The 16328-nt window shown below is 41.5% G+C and overlaps 1 protein-coding gene across 1 annotated transcript in view; it reads left to right on the top strand.

Annotated features, from left to right (window-relative positions):
- Nucleotides 1–285: 285 nt before the first annotated feature.
- The window catches only part of LOC134825320 (serine-rich adhesin for platelets-like), a gene marked incomplete in the record, with an annotated part of 139711 nt that continues 123668 nt past the window's right edge, over nucleotides 286–16328 (top strand). Inside the window, 1 exon segment of the mRNA XM_063837492.1 lies at nucleotides 286–324.

Below are 16328 nucleotides of genomic sequence, written 5' to 3' on the forward strand. Positions count from 1 at the left end.
AGATTTCGAATAAGAGAGTATTCATTTATCAAAACTTACTTCAGATGTTGAATCAGTGGATAAAGAAGTGAAGAAAGGCTCTGATACAACCATATCCTGTGTTATCACTGGATTGACAGAATCAGCAACAGTGACCTGGCAAACTAGTACAGGAGCAGTTCCAGCTGAAAAGTTCACCCCTGTCCAAGGAAGCCATTCTGGAGGGAAACAAACATCAACTCTTGAAGTAGACGGAAGTCTTGTGAATGAAGATACTGCCTACACTTGCAGAGTCACTTCCGGATCTTTGCCCGATTCCAGCCACTCAGATACCACCGTCAATCTAAACGTTTATGGTACGTTTTTCAACGCTAACAGTTATCTTGCAACATAGTTTTTCATTCGGTACTCATTTCTATCTCACAGCCAAATTTCAAATTCAATTCATACCAGATAAACTAAATGATAATAGGATGCGAGTGTCATAGATTTCGAATAAGAGAGTATTCATTTATCAAAACTTACTTCAGATGTTGAATCAGTGGATAAAGAAGTGAAGAAAGGCTCTGATACAACCATATCCTGTGTTATCACTGGATTGACAGAAACAATAACAGTGACCTGGCGAACTAGTACAGGAGCAGTTCCAGCAGGAAAGTTCAACCCTGTCCAAGGAAGCCCTTCTGGAGGGAAACAAACATCAACTCTTGAAGTAGACGGAAGTCTTGTGAATGAAGATACTGCCTACACTTGCAGAGTCACTTCCGGATCTTTGCCCGATTCCAGCCACTCAGATACCACCGTCAATTTAAACGTTTATGGTACGTTTTTCAACGCTAACAGTTATCTTGCAACATAGTTTTTCATTCGGTACTCATTTTTATCTCACAGCCAAATTTCAAATTCAATTCATACCAGATAAACTAAATGATAATAGGATGCGAGTGTCATAGATTTCGAATAAGAGAGTATTCATTTATCAAAACTTACTTCAGATGTTGAATCAGTGGATAAAGAAGTGAAGAAAGGCTCTGATACAACCATATCCTGTGTTATCACTGGATTGACAGAAAAACTATGTTGCAAGATAACTGTTAGCGTTGAAAAACGTACCATAAACGTTTAAATTGACGGTGGTATCTGAGTGGCTGGAATCGGGCAAAGATCCGGAAGTGACTCTGCAAGTGTAGGCAGTATCTTCATTCACAAGACTTCCGTCTACTTCAAGAGTTGATGTTTGTTTCCCTCCAGAAGGGCTTCCTTGGACAGGGTTGAACTTTCCTGCTGGAACTGCTCCTGTACTAGTTCGCCAGGTCACTGTTATTGTTTCTGTCAATCCAGTGATAACACAGGATATGGTTGTATCAGAGCCTTTCTTCACTTCTTTATCCACTGATTCAACATCTGAAGTAAGTTTTGATAAATGAATACTCTCTTATTCGAAATCTATGACACTCGCATCCTATTATCATTTAGTTTATCTGGTATGAATTGAATTTGAAATTTGGCTGTGAGATAGAAATGAGTACCGAATGAAAAACTATGTTGCAAGATAACTGTTAGCGTTGAAAAACGTACCATAAACGTTTAGATTGACGGTGGTATCTGAGTGGCTGGAATCGGGCAAAGATCCGGAAGTGACTCTGCAAGTGTAGGCAGTATCTTCATTCACAAGACTTCCGTCTACTTCAAGAGTTGATGTTTGTTTCCCTCCAGAATGGCTTCCTTGGACAGGGGTGAACTTTTCAGCTGGAACTGCTCCTGTACTAGTTTGCCAGGTCACTGTTGCTGATTCTGTCAATCCAGTGATAACACAGGATATGGTTGTATCAGAGCCTTTCTTCACTTCTTTATCCACTGATTCAACATCTGAAGTAAGTTTTGATAAATGAATACTCTCTTATTCGAAATCTATGACACTCGCATCCTATTATCATTTAGTTTATCTGGTATGAATTGAATTTGAAATTTGGCTGTGAGATAGAAATGAGTACCGAATGAAAAACTATGTTGCAAGATAACTGTTAGCGTTGAAAAATGTACCATAAACGTTTAGATTGACGGTGGTCTCTGAGTGGCTGGAATCGGGCAAAGATCCGGAAGTGACTCTGCAAGTGTAGGCAGTATCTTCATTCACAAGACTTCCGTCTACTTCAAGAGTTGATGTTTGTTTCCCTCCAGAATGGCTTCCTTGGACAGGGGTGAACTTTTCACCTGAAACTGCTCCTGTACTAGTTTGCCAGGTCACTGTTGCTGTTTCTGTCAATCCAGTGATAACACAGGATATGGTTGTATCAGAGCCTCTCTTCACTTCTTTATCCACTGATTCAACATCTGAAGTAAGTTTTAATAAATGAATACTCTCTTATTCAAAATCTATGACACTCGCATCCTATTATCATTTAGTTTATCTGGTATGAATTGAATTTGAAATTTGGCTGTGAGATAGAAATGAGTACCGAATGAAAAACTGTATTGCAAGATAACTGTTAGCGTTGAACGTACCATAAACGTTAAGATTGACGGTAGTATCCGAGTGGCTGGAATCGGCAAAGATCCGGAAGTGACTCTGCAAGTGTAGGCAGTATCTTCATTCACAAGACTTCCGTCTACTTCAAGAGTTGATATTTGTGTCCCTCCAGATTGGCTTCCTTGGACAGGGACGAGCTTATCACCTGAAACTTCGCCTGTACTAGTTTGCCAGGTCACTGTTGCTGTTTCTGTCAATCCAGTGATAACACAGGATATGGTTGTATCAGAGCCTTTCTTCACTTCTTTATCCACTGATTCAACATCTGAAGTAAGTTTTGATAAATGAATACTCTCTTATTCGAAATCTATGACACGACCTTAAAATCACTCATGGTGTATTCAAATCAAAGGTAAAAAAGTCATTCTCTCGTCTCAGGGTAAAGGTGACAAGAATACCTGGCCCCTTTGGCAAACTTTCTGAACTCAGGCAGCTTGAACGACTAAATTTGAAAAAGTAAAACTTCTTGTCTAAATGAACTATTAGAACCTCAAGAAGCTGATCCGCATGTCTCCGCTACTAAAATGTTTGATGAGCCCAATCACTCATCACTTAACAGTTTAATCTTCAAAGTGAGTTGTACAATCTAGGTTGTTTTAAGTAGCTGTTGATAGTGTAAAACAGGAGTGACTTGATCGTTTTCACAACTTCGATTTACAATTTGTACCATAATAAAACTTGCACTGCCATGGGGTTCAAAAAGGGTCATTGTAAGCCTCCAGCGTAATGGTTCTAAGTCTCTGCCCCATGCGGTGCCTGTCAGCATCAGCTAACAAAATAGCCCTAACATAACGATCAAGCCACAAATTAGGTTCTGTAATGATTTAATATTGTTGAATAAAGAGATTTGAATATAATATTTGTTTTATTCTGAATATTTGTTTTATTCTGACTCGCATCCTATTATCATTTAGTTTATCTGGTATGAATTGAATTTGAAATTTGGCTGTGAGATAGAAATGAGTACCGAATGAAAAACTCTGTTGCAAGATAACTGTTAGCGTTGAAAAACGTACCATAAACGTTTAGATTGACGGTGGTATCTGAGTGGCTGGAATTGGGCAAAGATCCGGAAGTGACTCTGCAAGTGTAGGCAGTATGTTCATTCACAAGACTTCCGTCTACTTCAAGAGTTGATGTTTGTTTCCCTCCAGAATGGCTTCCTTGGACAGGGGTGAACTTTTCAGCTGGAACTGCTCCTGTACTAGTTTGCCAGGTCACTGTTGCTGATTCTGTCAATCCAGTGATAACACAGGATATGGTTGTATCAGAGCCTTTCTTCACTTCTTTATCCACTGATTCAACATCTGAAGTAAGTTTTGATAAATGAATACTCTCTTATTTGAAATCTATGACACTCGCATCCTATTATCATTTAGTTTTATCTGGTATGAATTGAATTTGAAATTTGGCTGTGAGATAGAAATGAGTACCGAATGAAAAACTATGTTGCAAAATAACTGTTAGCGTTGAAAAACGTACCATAAACGTTTAGATTGGGACCCCATTCTTCCTAAAATTGCCAAATCCTTAAAGTCCAGACCATCTGGCATTTCCTTCTCAACCTCAACAGAAGACTAAATTTTTATTGACATTGTACTGTAATTTCACTTTCCCACCCATACCTCCCCCACCCTCCATCCCTGACACCACTCAATCACATATAAGCATGTCCACCACATCACATTCAGCTGACGACGATTAACACATGTTTATTGAAAGCTTCTACAAGTTAAATCATCGTATCTCTTATATGTTTCTAACCCAACTCCACTCAGTTTTATTTTGATACGCAACTCCACCCCTATGGATCAGACAGCAAACAGTGCAGAATCCACAGAAACACCTAATCAACACATCAATCCTACCACCCAACTTTCATTTAATGACTCACTCATATCACTATTTGGACAGCATGCATCCACACTGGCCAAAACCACCTCTCACAGCATAGAACACATGGCCATTAACTCATGTCACATATCATTCCTGAAAGCCTGCCGTGATCACTCACTCATCCCTAAGGGACTCAGACTCACCACCCACTATCCACCAAACGCTCAACTGAAGTCCTCACTCACGCATCTAACCTCCTCATCACTGAAAGACTCAACCACTATCGCCTCAAATATGCACAACACAAACGCACTTATGAGCACAACCTCAGACACATAGAATCACTCATAACCCCTCAATATTTTCAGAAACTAGGACACCTCAACACCAAAAAATCTTCATACACCCACAGAAAACAACTCCTTACTCACCAAAAGAAGTTCGCGGTACTACTCTCAGAATACGACACCCCCTTCCTCTCACCCTACGACACTCTTAAAACGCTCGACATACCCTCTCCCACATTTCATGGTCCTCTCCTCAAGACCTCACCTACCCCCAAGAAAGACAACACAGCCAAAACAGTGATCAACCTCTCTGGACAGACCCTCTCCACAGCTGAAACTGACGTCCTCTCCCTTGGACTGAAGTTTGTCCCGACACCCACCTCAGACCCTACCCCCGACCTGCTCCCTCATACAGAATATCACTAAACAACTAGGAGAGGCATGGAAGCCTCAGCCACATATCAGGTCACCTCTGTATTATCTAAATTTGACAATAACGTGACATGACCACCGACAATTTGACTCCACAACAACGTACCGCTCTTAAATCTTTAAAATCTAAGAAATCTGAATTGAAATTTCTTCCTGCTGATAGGGGGCAACGCCACTGTTGTACTGACTCACGATCAATACATAACCAAAGTTACCGACCACTTATCCTCAGGTAGTTACACCCTCTTAACGAAAGGACCCCACTCAATCCGTCACCACTAAACTACAGAAAGTCCTCAAGAAACTACACACCGACAAGAAGATCACGACCGACCTTTACCACAAGATGCGCAACCTACATCCTAGATGGCCTCAACTTTACGGACAACCTAAGATACACAAACCCGGCGCACCTATCCGTCCCGTAGTCAGCTTCTACAACACCCCCCTACAAGCCCTCCACAAAGTCCTCGCTTCTTTCCTCAAACCCCTAGCCCAGAACCCCTTACGCCTCAAAGACTCTTCCGACTTCAAACACCGCTTCGACTCCTCTCTCAATCCCTCCTTCCACTACCACGCCTCCTTAGACGTCCAATCCTTGTACACCTCCTGTGACATGCGCCTAGCCCTCAAAACTGTCATCTCCTCCTTTGAACAGAACCCCTCTCGTCTTCCCCCCAATGTCACCACCACCACCATAGGCTCCCTTATCAACTTTTGCCTTGACAACTCATACCTTGAATTCAACGGCTCCTTCTACTCCCAAGACGAAGGAGGTACAATGGGATCCCCCCTCATTGTTGAACTAGCTGAAATCCGCCTTGCTGAAATCGAACCTTAGCTTTATCTCTGTCCCTGACCCTCCGAACACTTACTCCCCATTTCGTTGACGACGGCCTTGGATCTTTCAGAGACAGAAACCACGCAGAATCCTCCTTACATTCCTTAACTCCCTTACTGAAGACCACAACATTACCCAAGAACATCCTCTACGACGGAACTATATCCCTTCCTGACGTTTATCATCCACCCCTGACAATCCACATCAGTCTACAGAAAACCCACCCACACCCACCTTTACACCAAGTACTCTCCTCCTGCACCACCAACTCATCTAAGAACGCAGTCATCCGATCACTGACCCAAAGGAGCCCACACATCTGCTTCACCCCAACACCTTGACGACGAAACTCCAGACAGTACGGACACGTTGCCTCCAGAACGCTTCCCTCCTCACCGCACTCACCACCATCATGACTAAAGTACAACGGAAATTTCACCAACCCCCCTCGCCACCAATCCTAGCCTCATTCAACCGACATACCCGTGAACATGCCCTTAGTGTTTTCCTCCTCCTTCCACCCTCCCTATCGAAACCCATCTCCAAATACTCGACAACACGAACATCAATACATCACCCACTCCTCTGCTACCTCCCTCACGCAACCTCCTCACCAAACGAAGACCACCCCCCATCAACCTCACTCAACACCATCTACGAAATTTCCTGCTCACAGTGTCCCTCCAAATACCGACAGCCTACAACCCTTGTCCACCGCATGAAGAACACGAACGAATGTGTAAGACTCAACAACCGCCATCGACAATCCACAGACAGAATCAAATCAGCCCCTGCACACATGCCCTGACCACCGCCACCACCATCTCCTGGAACAAATCGAAGTCCTCAAATCCCTCACCTCACCACCAACTTGACCTCTCAAACCATGCAGCTATACAAATACGACAACCTTCCATGAACAAACAGACCGCGTCACCCAAATGATTCTCTCTGGACCCCCATTCTTCCTAAAAGATTGCCAAATCCTTAAAGTCCAGACCATCTGGCATTTCCTTCTCAACCTCAACAAAGACTAAATTTTATTGACATTTGTACTGTAATTTCACTTTCCCCCACCCTACTCCACCCAAACAACGACCTCCATCCTGACACCACTCAATCACATATAACATTGTCCACCACATCACATTCAGCTGACGACGATTAACACATGTTTACATTGAAAGCTTCTACAAGTTAATCAGCGTATCTCTTATATTTTCTAACCTAACTCCACTCAGTTTAGATTGACGTGGTATCTAGAGTGGTAATCGGGCAAGATCCGGAAGTGACTCTGCAATGTAGGCATATTTAATAAGTATCTTCATCAAAAGACTTCCGTCTACTTCAAGAGTTGAATGTTTGTTTCCTCCAGAAATGGCTTCCTTGGACCGTGGTGAACTTTTTTACCTGAACTCTCCCGTACTATTTTGCCAGTCACTGTTGCTGGTTTTCTGTCAATTCCAGATAACACCAGGATATGGTTGTATCAGAGCTTTCCACACTTCTATTATCACTGATTTCAACATCTAAGTAAGTTAGATAAATGAATATTGCTAATTTGAAACAATACACCGCCTCCTATTATCATTTAGTTTATCTGGTATGAATTGAATTTGAAATTTGGCTGTGCGATAGAAATGAGTACCGAATGAAAAACGAAGTTGCAAGATAAACTGTTTGCGTTGAAAACGTACCATAAACGTTTAGATTGACGGTGGTATCTCGAGTGGCTGGAATCGGCAAAGATCCGGAAGTGACTCTGCAAGTGTAAGCAGTATCGTCGTTCACAAAGAGTTCCGTCTACAGCAAGAGTTGATGTTTGTGTCCCTCCAGAATGGCTACCTTGGACAGCGGTGAACTTTTCAGCTGGACACTGGTCCTGTACTAGTCGCCAGGTCACTGTTGCTGTTTCTGTCAATCCAGTGATTACACAGGATATGGTTGTATCAGAGCCCTTTTCTTCACATCTTATTCAATGATTCAACATCTGAGTATGTTTGATAAATAAATACTCTCCAATTTGAAATTAATGACACTCGCAGATATTATCATTTATTTTGTCTGGTATGAACTAATGTGTAATGGGCTGTGAGATAGAAATCAGAAATGAGTACATAATCAATAAACTTTTGCTAGATAACTTTTAGCGATGAAAAACGACCATAAACGTAAGATTGACGGTGTATCCGAGTGCAGGAATTGGGCAAAGATGTTGGATGATTAAATATATAGGTTTGTTTGCTTGATTGGATAAAACCTCATTAAATATACTGTGACCACACCCAGATTTAGAAACAGTACTTTAACAAAAACGGGGGGGGGGGGCTAATTCAAAATGCGAATCCTTTTTCTCAATACGTGCTTCTATAACGTACCATAATTCCTACTTCAATCCGGTACGTACGATTAAACGTTGACGGTAGATCACGAAAGAAATCTTTTCTCCGACAGCCGAATGTAAATTCGCATTTGTAAACACTCATCATTTTTATCAACATCCGAGTCAGTGTATTTGACTTCTGAAGCTCATTGTCCGAAATATAAGGGGGGGGGGGGGTAAAGATAATAAAATTTGGGGGGGGTTGGGAGTTGGTTTGGAATGGGGGGGGGGGGGGGGGGGGGGGGTTTGTTTTTTTTTGGGAATTTTAATGTGTTTTTGTGTGGGGGTTTTTGGGTTTTTTTGTTTTTTTGTAGCAGGGGGTTTGGTTTTGGGAATTGTTTGTAAGGGGGGATAGAGTTTTAAAATAGGGGGATATAAGATTAAAAGGGTATTGGTTGGATTGGGGGAAATTGGAAGATTTTTATTGTTTTAATGAAATTTAGGTGGGTCGAGAATGAGCGGATAAAAGACAGGTGGTGTGGTGTTTGATTATCTCTGTAATTAAAATTATGACATAAAGCATGAAATATTTGGGTACCATATGGTTTCCTATGACATCTTTTACTCAGACTCCAAATATCCCAACACAACTTACTCCTAACAAAAGGTTTACTTCTCGCTTGAAGACTGCATCTCCAAGGTTGAGTGGTTGAGTGTATGTCGCAGGCAATAGTAACACCATTGTCAATCCATTGATCACCGCGTCCAATAGTGTACGTGTACTCATTTCCAGTTTGTGCTCCTAAAGGGAAGAATAGAAAATAAGATGGCCGAAATTTTCATTGAAGATCAAACAATTTTAAAGAAATGGTTATAGTGCATTCGACAAGATACATGTTTTTTTATAATATTGATAAAATAATTTTTACCAGCTCCTTTGAATACCTTCACCACTACTGAATATTTGGAACGCTTTCGATACTAGAGCAGTGTTAGTATAGGTTGAAACAGTACAGGTGAAAATAACATCTTCCCCTGGCCACCACACCCTTCGAAACGAGGTCTGGCGAACCATCTGAATTAAAGATTAATTAAGTATATTATTGTTTATGCATATGTTAATACTGATGAGTCATGATTACATGAGTCAGGGGTTGAAGGTGCTATACCTACAATCTAAAGTTAGTGTTGTAAAATTAATGTCTGACTTAGTTTTCCAAAACAGCTGTATACGCACATGCTTAGTAGTAAGAACATAAACGTGAACACCCGATTATAGGTGGTGTGGTAGGGTTGAGAATCCCGCCCACTTTTTTGGTCAGTTTCGCCGGGCTCATGTCTTCCGTCGAGAGAGCAATTAGTGTCTACAGAAAACTGATAACCTAGCGAGGCCAATCCGAACCACATCTTCCGTCAGAGTGTTGCTGGGTCAGCTGGTTAATGAACGGATTGGCCTGAGAAAGGCCATAAGTCCCTGTATCACAAGCAACCACCGAGGTAGGGGATTTGGATCCGATCCGTCACACCCTGGATCTTGATTGTCGCCCTCGACCCAACAGAGTGGTGCACTGTCGAAGGCCTGTCACCCAGTTTCGGTGGTATCTCTCCCTCTCCACCCCTTTGATCATTGTATCCCTCTTTGAGACATAACCACCGCCTGCCCGTTTTCCCTCTATTGTTGTGACCTTTATGGTAGCGGCGAAAGCCATTCCATTTTTTATCAATGGAGACCGTTTTTCATTCTTTCCTTGCCATGCCGCGCACTTTGCGCGCATTTTTCCTTTGTCTACTTTCACCCTTACAACTCTTCATCACGCAGACTTTTACAGACCATTCCAGGATCTCTGGTGAGTTGGCATCCACTAGTGGAAATCGCCGACTTATTAGAGAGCAGGGAACACTAAGGCTGTCCCTAACGGGGCGCCCCAGTCAGTTGTTTCCACCGCAGAACCCGACCGACCTCTCCTAGCTACTAGGACAGACTGTAGAATACTGACTAAAAGACGCATTCCAACCCATGCAGAGATGCTATAGCGGAGGTAGACTTCCTAGATTCGACTAGCCACTAAACCCGCACGAACATAAAATTTTATCTACAATTCGTGAGACAGGCACAAACAAAATTTTAATCAAATCATTATCCACCCTCACACATGGATCAGTATAAAGATCAGCTCTACTTCTGATCACAGAACCATCTCCTCCTCACCGACCTGTTACTTAGAGCGTCCTCACCCAACTCCCCCCTCTTGACCCTCAGATTCACTCCATTTCTCTCAAACTTTCCTCAGGCTTAACATCACTTCGTCCCGCCCTCAACGGACTAGAACGAAAGCTACATCTCACTCTATCCTTCTCTCCGCCCACTCAAGAAAACTTCCACCTCTTTTCCTTTAGATATGCTACACTTTTAGACATGTAACACCAGCCTCACCAACCTGTCACAATCATCAAAACGATTTTATCCTCGAACCTCGGAAGCCCTAGTTACAGAACCTACTCCCTCCTAAATCTGACACACTATTGGGTACACTAGACAGCTCGTGAAGAACAATCTTGCAGGAGCGGGTTCGTCCTCTATCTTAACTCAAGTGACTATTTCAGGAAACATTTCCACCAACACCACAATCATCATCCAGGAAGATTGCTGGCTGTTACTCCACCTCTGCATTTCACCTCCCGAAGACCAACTACGCAGCTACAAGAGCTCCACATCTGCATCGACAGCTAAGCAGTTCTTCATGCTTTATCGGGCACCAACACCCAATCACTCATCATAGACACTCTAGGAAGCCCTCAACGCAGTTAAAGGACACTCTCCGTCACCCCCCACGGGTACCGGCGCATTGTGAATTCAGCAATCATCAATTCAAGACAAAGGCCGGCATCTCCTCCCACTGGACCTCCTCCTTTGGCCTCCTTACGCGCTCACTCCTCTCTTTCTTAATCATTACTAGACATAACTTTTTCCACCTCACATTTTATCGTATATTACTCGTTTTGCGATCCTCACTGTTTTCCACCCATTCTACATTAGTAGTTTCTTTTGACACACACCTTGACTTTAAAAAGTTAAGACGACAAATAGAGACTAAGTAAGAATTCTGACTAGCACATCTATTCACAGATGCAGTCATCTCAATATTTCCAAAACAAACTGGCAACGACCCAACAGCATTGCAAATATGTATGTGACGAACAATGAAACTACGAGCACACTTACTCACAACTTGTCCCGCATACACCTTACACAGAAAAACTCCTTTGTAACTATACCATACAGAGCGGATACCTTCCATCACACCTAGCCTTCTCTATCCATTTATTAACACGTGGTGATCGCTAAGAGCTACCAAGTATCTAGATTTCTAAGAACCTCCCTAGACCTTTGGATAATAGCCTTAGTAATCGTAAATTGTCCCTCTAACACGATCACTCTCCCCTCCCCGATTGTTTCCCAAGACTTGCAACAGGTTCCTGCTAGCCTGCAGTTCTAAGAGCTCATTAGTCACAGACAGCGGCACTTCTACTTGACGCAATGCGTGTCTCTCTCTCCCTCCCCTCTCTTTCTTGATTGCGGAAGGGACAACCACGTTACTTACACAGTTACTTTTATTTCTCATCACATGATTCATGACCTCCCCAGCCCTCTATATCTTTAACATGATACCTCCCAGACCATAGTATACCCATACTAAGACATTTCTCAACTCCTCGATACAGCAAACAATAACAACACGAAAAGAAAAGAAATATAGACAAGATTACGACAGCCATGACTCTTACAAAAAGACAACAGAAGGAACATCCCGGTTTGAACCTTTCAGAACTATGCATCTTATATCGGTATATGTATTGTATCTATTTATTACCTATTGTCATTTTTTTATCTTTGCTAGTTATCAGGTTTTTGGGTACCGGGCCAACCTGGTTACCCTGCTACGGGCCGTTTCCCCTGCGTTCTGCAGGTCTAGTTGTACCCATGATATAAATAGTTTTTGGTGATCTTACCAAAGAACTGGCAAACACTATTCATAAAATTTGCTAATCCACTATCCAGCACTACAAAATGAAATGCCAAAAGAGACCTTTCAATTGAAAAAAATGAACACGAATATTTTCTGATTGACAAATTCCCTCGAGACCAGTGGTGGTAGTAAGGTCATACCAAAAAGAATTATTTTCAATAGAACTCAGTAGATTGTCTATTAAGGCAACAGTATGTAACTGACTTTTGCCCACCCTATAGGTTTGATGATCATACCCGCGACAACATTGAGTTTCCATGTTGCAGAGAGAGCGGGATTATTTTCTCGAAACACTCAATAGTGACATACGTTCAGCTTTGTCAAGGATGACAGCGACCAAGTGGACTTCCTTATTTGTTGTCAGTATTGTAGTTATCCGCCGAGTCAGATGTTCGTCAGAACAACGTATCTTGTCGTTCTCAGTATAGTCGTCAGCATTTTTCTCCACATCAGGTTGACACCTTCCTCGCTATCACTTACACAAGTGAAGCATCGCTGATTCTCCTGACGGTACTTATGGCGTACTCGCTGGATATTTATCTCGATACTGAATAAAGACTTATGAGATCAATAAGTAAAAAAATACATTCTCTTCAAAACTTATAAAATTAAAAAAAGGTACGGGAAAATAGCAGAGACATCGATTTCTGTTCATCATAAATCGGCAGTTATGACTTATTTAAAGTAAGCTAATTAAAATAAATATTTTGTGACTTACTGGCACTTTGTTGTGGGTTTTACTGGGTAAGGTCCAGCCGGCTGAAGACCGGATATAAAGCATACAAGTGTACTCACCGCTGCCGTCCATGTCAAGAGCAAAGTAATCGTCAACTCCATTAGAACTCACTTTTTCCTGACGTGTCTTCTGCATCTGCTATTGGTCTCCTCAGCGACTGAACTCCCTAAAACCACGTTAAAGGTTGTTTGTATCTGGTCGACTGTGTTCCACTCTGCCTACAGAAGCCCAGACTACTCTCCCCCCAGCAGACCTTCAGTTGATTCAGCAAGCTCTTGTATCCAGACATCACATCAAGAGTAGTAGAATCGAATTCATCCGCAACAATTGTAGCATTCAAACTCCTGCATCCTTATCTGTTAGAATCAACCACGGTATTCGTACTCAGCATCGTCTGCCGAGTCATAGCAACCTCCTATTTGCTGCAACTTGCCCTGGTTCCGTCCCAGAAGTAAGGTCACTCATCCACCTCGCGAGATCCCAGCTGAACATGAGAAATTAACGGTAACACCAACCCCATAGGGTACAGTAAATTCTTTGTCGGGTTCGTAAAATCTCGAATCACTATGTTTTTCAAGTTAACATCGAGGAAAAAAAAAGAAATGCAACCGGTTTGAAGTAGGTCCATCAGAAAAGTACAAATATCACAGGTTGACTGGCTGCGGTCAGCATCGGTTTGGAAGAGTCAGAATGTAATTGGTTAACATTATTAATCTGGTTATACCGGACGGAGCAAACCCTGTTGCCCAGACCATGTTACACGGTATAGTGTCCACTCGACTCAATTGTACATTGACAATTGAACCCGTCTCTCGGTAGCTGTAGATATGGCATCGAAGTAATTATCGTGACCGAGCCGTACAACAAGGTTTCCTTCAAACTTATAGATATCTCGCGTTGTGAATATGAGAATGCACACGTGTATTTCCCAGCAAGAGTGACTGCATATTGGCACAAGATATAGTCAATAGATTTCCATTTTCCGCTATTGATCTGAGAATCAGTTACTATCTATCCCACCTCGTTTTTTAGTGCGTGTTTACCGATGTATCTCTTCAGTTAGTTGAGGTACTGCATTGTGATGTATACTTAACACTGATTTAATGAATTGTAAAGATACAAGTCCCAGATACATCCACAGCCCAAGTAAAGTACTAAATAAGTAACAACTTAAAGACCTAACGAACCATATACTTACCATGCAGTAGAAATCAGACAGCCCCCTCAACAAAGAATGCAGACTCACCATGCAGTTAGAAGCAGGACAGCCCCCTCAACAAGGAATGCAGACTCACCATGCATAGAAGCAGGGACAGCCCCTCAACAAAGGAATGCAACTTACCAAGCAGTAAAAGTAGGACATCCCCAGGCAGCTCCTACTCCTAGTTCGCAATAAAGGAACAGAATCCTTCCCAATCGAGTTAGTAGTTCGCATCAGTGGCGTAACAATCCTAGAGAAATGAAATTAAATTGAACAACAGAAGCAGGATATATAGAATATAGTCAATCAATCTAAATTAAAATAATCTTACGCGAATGGTACACTTTGACATATGGTCTTTTTTCTACATACCTTACGAGACAATTTAATTATTATCCTCGACGAAATTCCGGTGACCTAAATGATTTGGGAACGAAACATGGGATTTTTTTCCGAAAACCTACTCATTTTGTACCCCAAACTAAATTATGGTATTTTGGTGATTTTTGTCATTTTCTTTTTACTTTACAAAAAAAAAACCCCTACGTAATTTGAGAAAAATCATGAAATAAAATATGAAATTTGAAAAAGTACAAGTCATTTTCTTCTTGATCTTCCTTTAGGGACGTTTCTCTCTACAGTGTAGTCCATGTAATACTAGTGTTCATTTGTTAGATGAATCATATTGTGATAACTTACTATATTGGTAGTAAATCGAACAAAGTCATGAATAAAATAAAAATACGTGAAAATATTTGGGGGAAAAAATTATGGGACCTAATTTTTTGGTATTCCAGAAAAAATTGTATTTCGGAAACCACCGACTTCGTACCTTGATACAATATGTCTCGAAGTATATGTTAGACGTTTCGGGATTAGACCCTCTGTAAGCCATTTAACTCAAACTTTTGTTGCCAAATTATACTACAAATACCTCGAAGAGTAGAGTTGTAGGAAGATTCCAGGGTTCCTTGCGGGAGATTTGTGGAGAAGAAAAACACACACTTGATAACTTATTGTGGCTTCTGTGAGTATTCTCGTCCGGATATTGTTAAGTGGTTTTTTCTGAGAATTTTTTTGTGAAAAAAATTAAATATTTTACCTGGTTTGTTGTCAGGGCCGAATAAAAATATCCAAAAAATATCCCAACAAGTAAAAAATGTAGTTAAAACTTTCTTATTTGTTGAAGCATGGAACACTCCTGTGGTACAGAAAAACGTTACAGCATAATCGCTGAAGTCTTCACTGAAACCGTCACTCTCCACTGAAACGGTACCGGTCGTTGGTACCGCGTCAATACAGCTGAATTATCCACTGAGGCCTGATACAGACAATTGTTTGCGCATCGTGCGCCGTCATGAGATTGCTGAAAATAATCAGTTTAGGAGAAATATTGTAAAAAAGGGCCTGAGGAGAAACAAGGAAGTATTGATAAAGACAAAGGAGGAAATATTATTAACAACATCTTACAGCATGACAACAAAGGTTGCTTTCGAGGCCACGCATTGTTGTACAGAGTCCTGTTATTGAAGTTCACGAAACAATTTTAGCTAGCATTCCGCTGTTTTCGTGCGACTTTTACTGTCAACGTGCTCTCCATGTGCCATCGCAAAGTAGATCCTTAGATTACGGAATACATCATTGTCTCCCCCGAATGAAATACTAAGACCGACCCACCTTGTCCTGGCTAGTATGACCCGATACTAATAACTGATTTACCTGGCACACTAAAATTCTTTACATACCCAACCAATTTTTCATGTATCCTTAACGTCAACGGTTGACCACCCGGTAGTCTAGCTTCGTTCCATTTATCCCCATCTAAATTCCAGGAGATGCTCTCACTACCGTCATCTCCCTTGTAAGTGCGAGGATAAAATACCTTAGTAAAACCTTGGAACCTTGCAATAATCGGCTGGACATGGTTCACCAGAGTGATCTCGTCTAGTTTTTTGTTGAGCTCTTGAAGATTTCATATTAAGACAGGCGATTTGAGTGTGGTTTCCGGTTAAATTGACAATATATGAGTTTGAGATTTATCTTATTTCGAACTTATAATATTATTTGGAAATTATTGAACATGAATTAATTCATGCTAATCAACAATAAAACATAGTAAAAGGCCTTACTAAAAA

This window comes from Bolinopsis microptera, chromosome 13 (assembly GCF_026151205.1).
Source record: "Bolinopsis microptera isolate Bmic1 chromosome 13, MBARI_Bmic_1.0, whole genome shotgun sequence".
Classification (NCBI taxonomy): domain Eukaryota; kingdom Metazoa; phylum Ctenophora; class Tentaculata; order Lobata; family Bolinopsidae; genus Bolinopsis; species Bolinopsis microptera.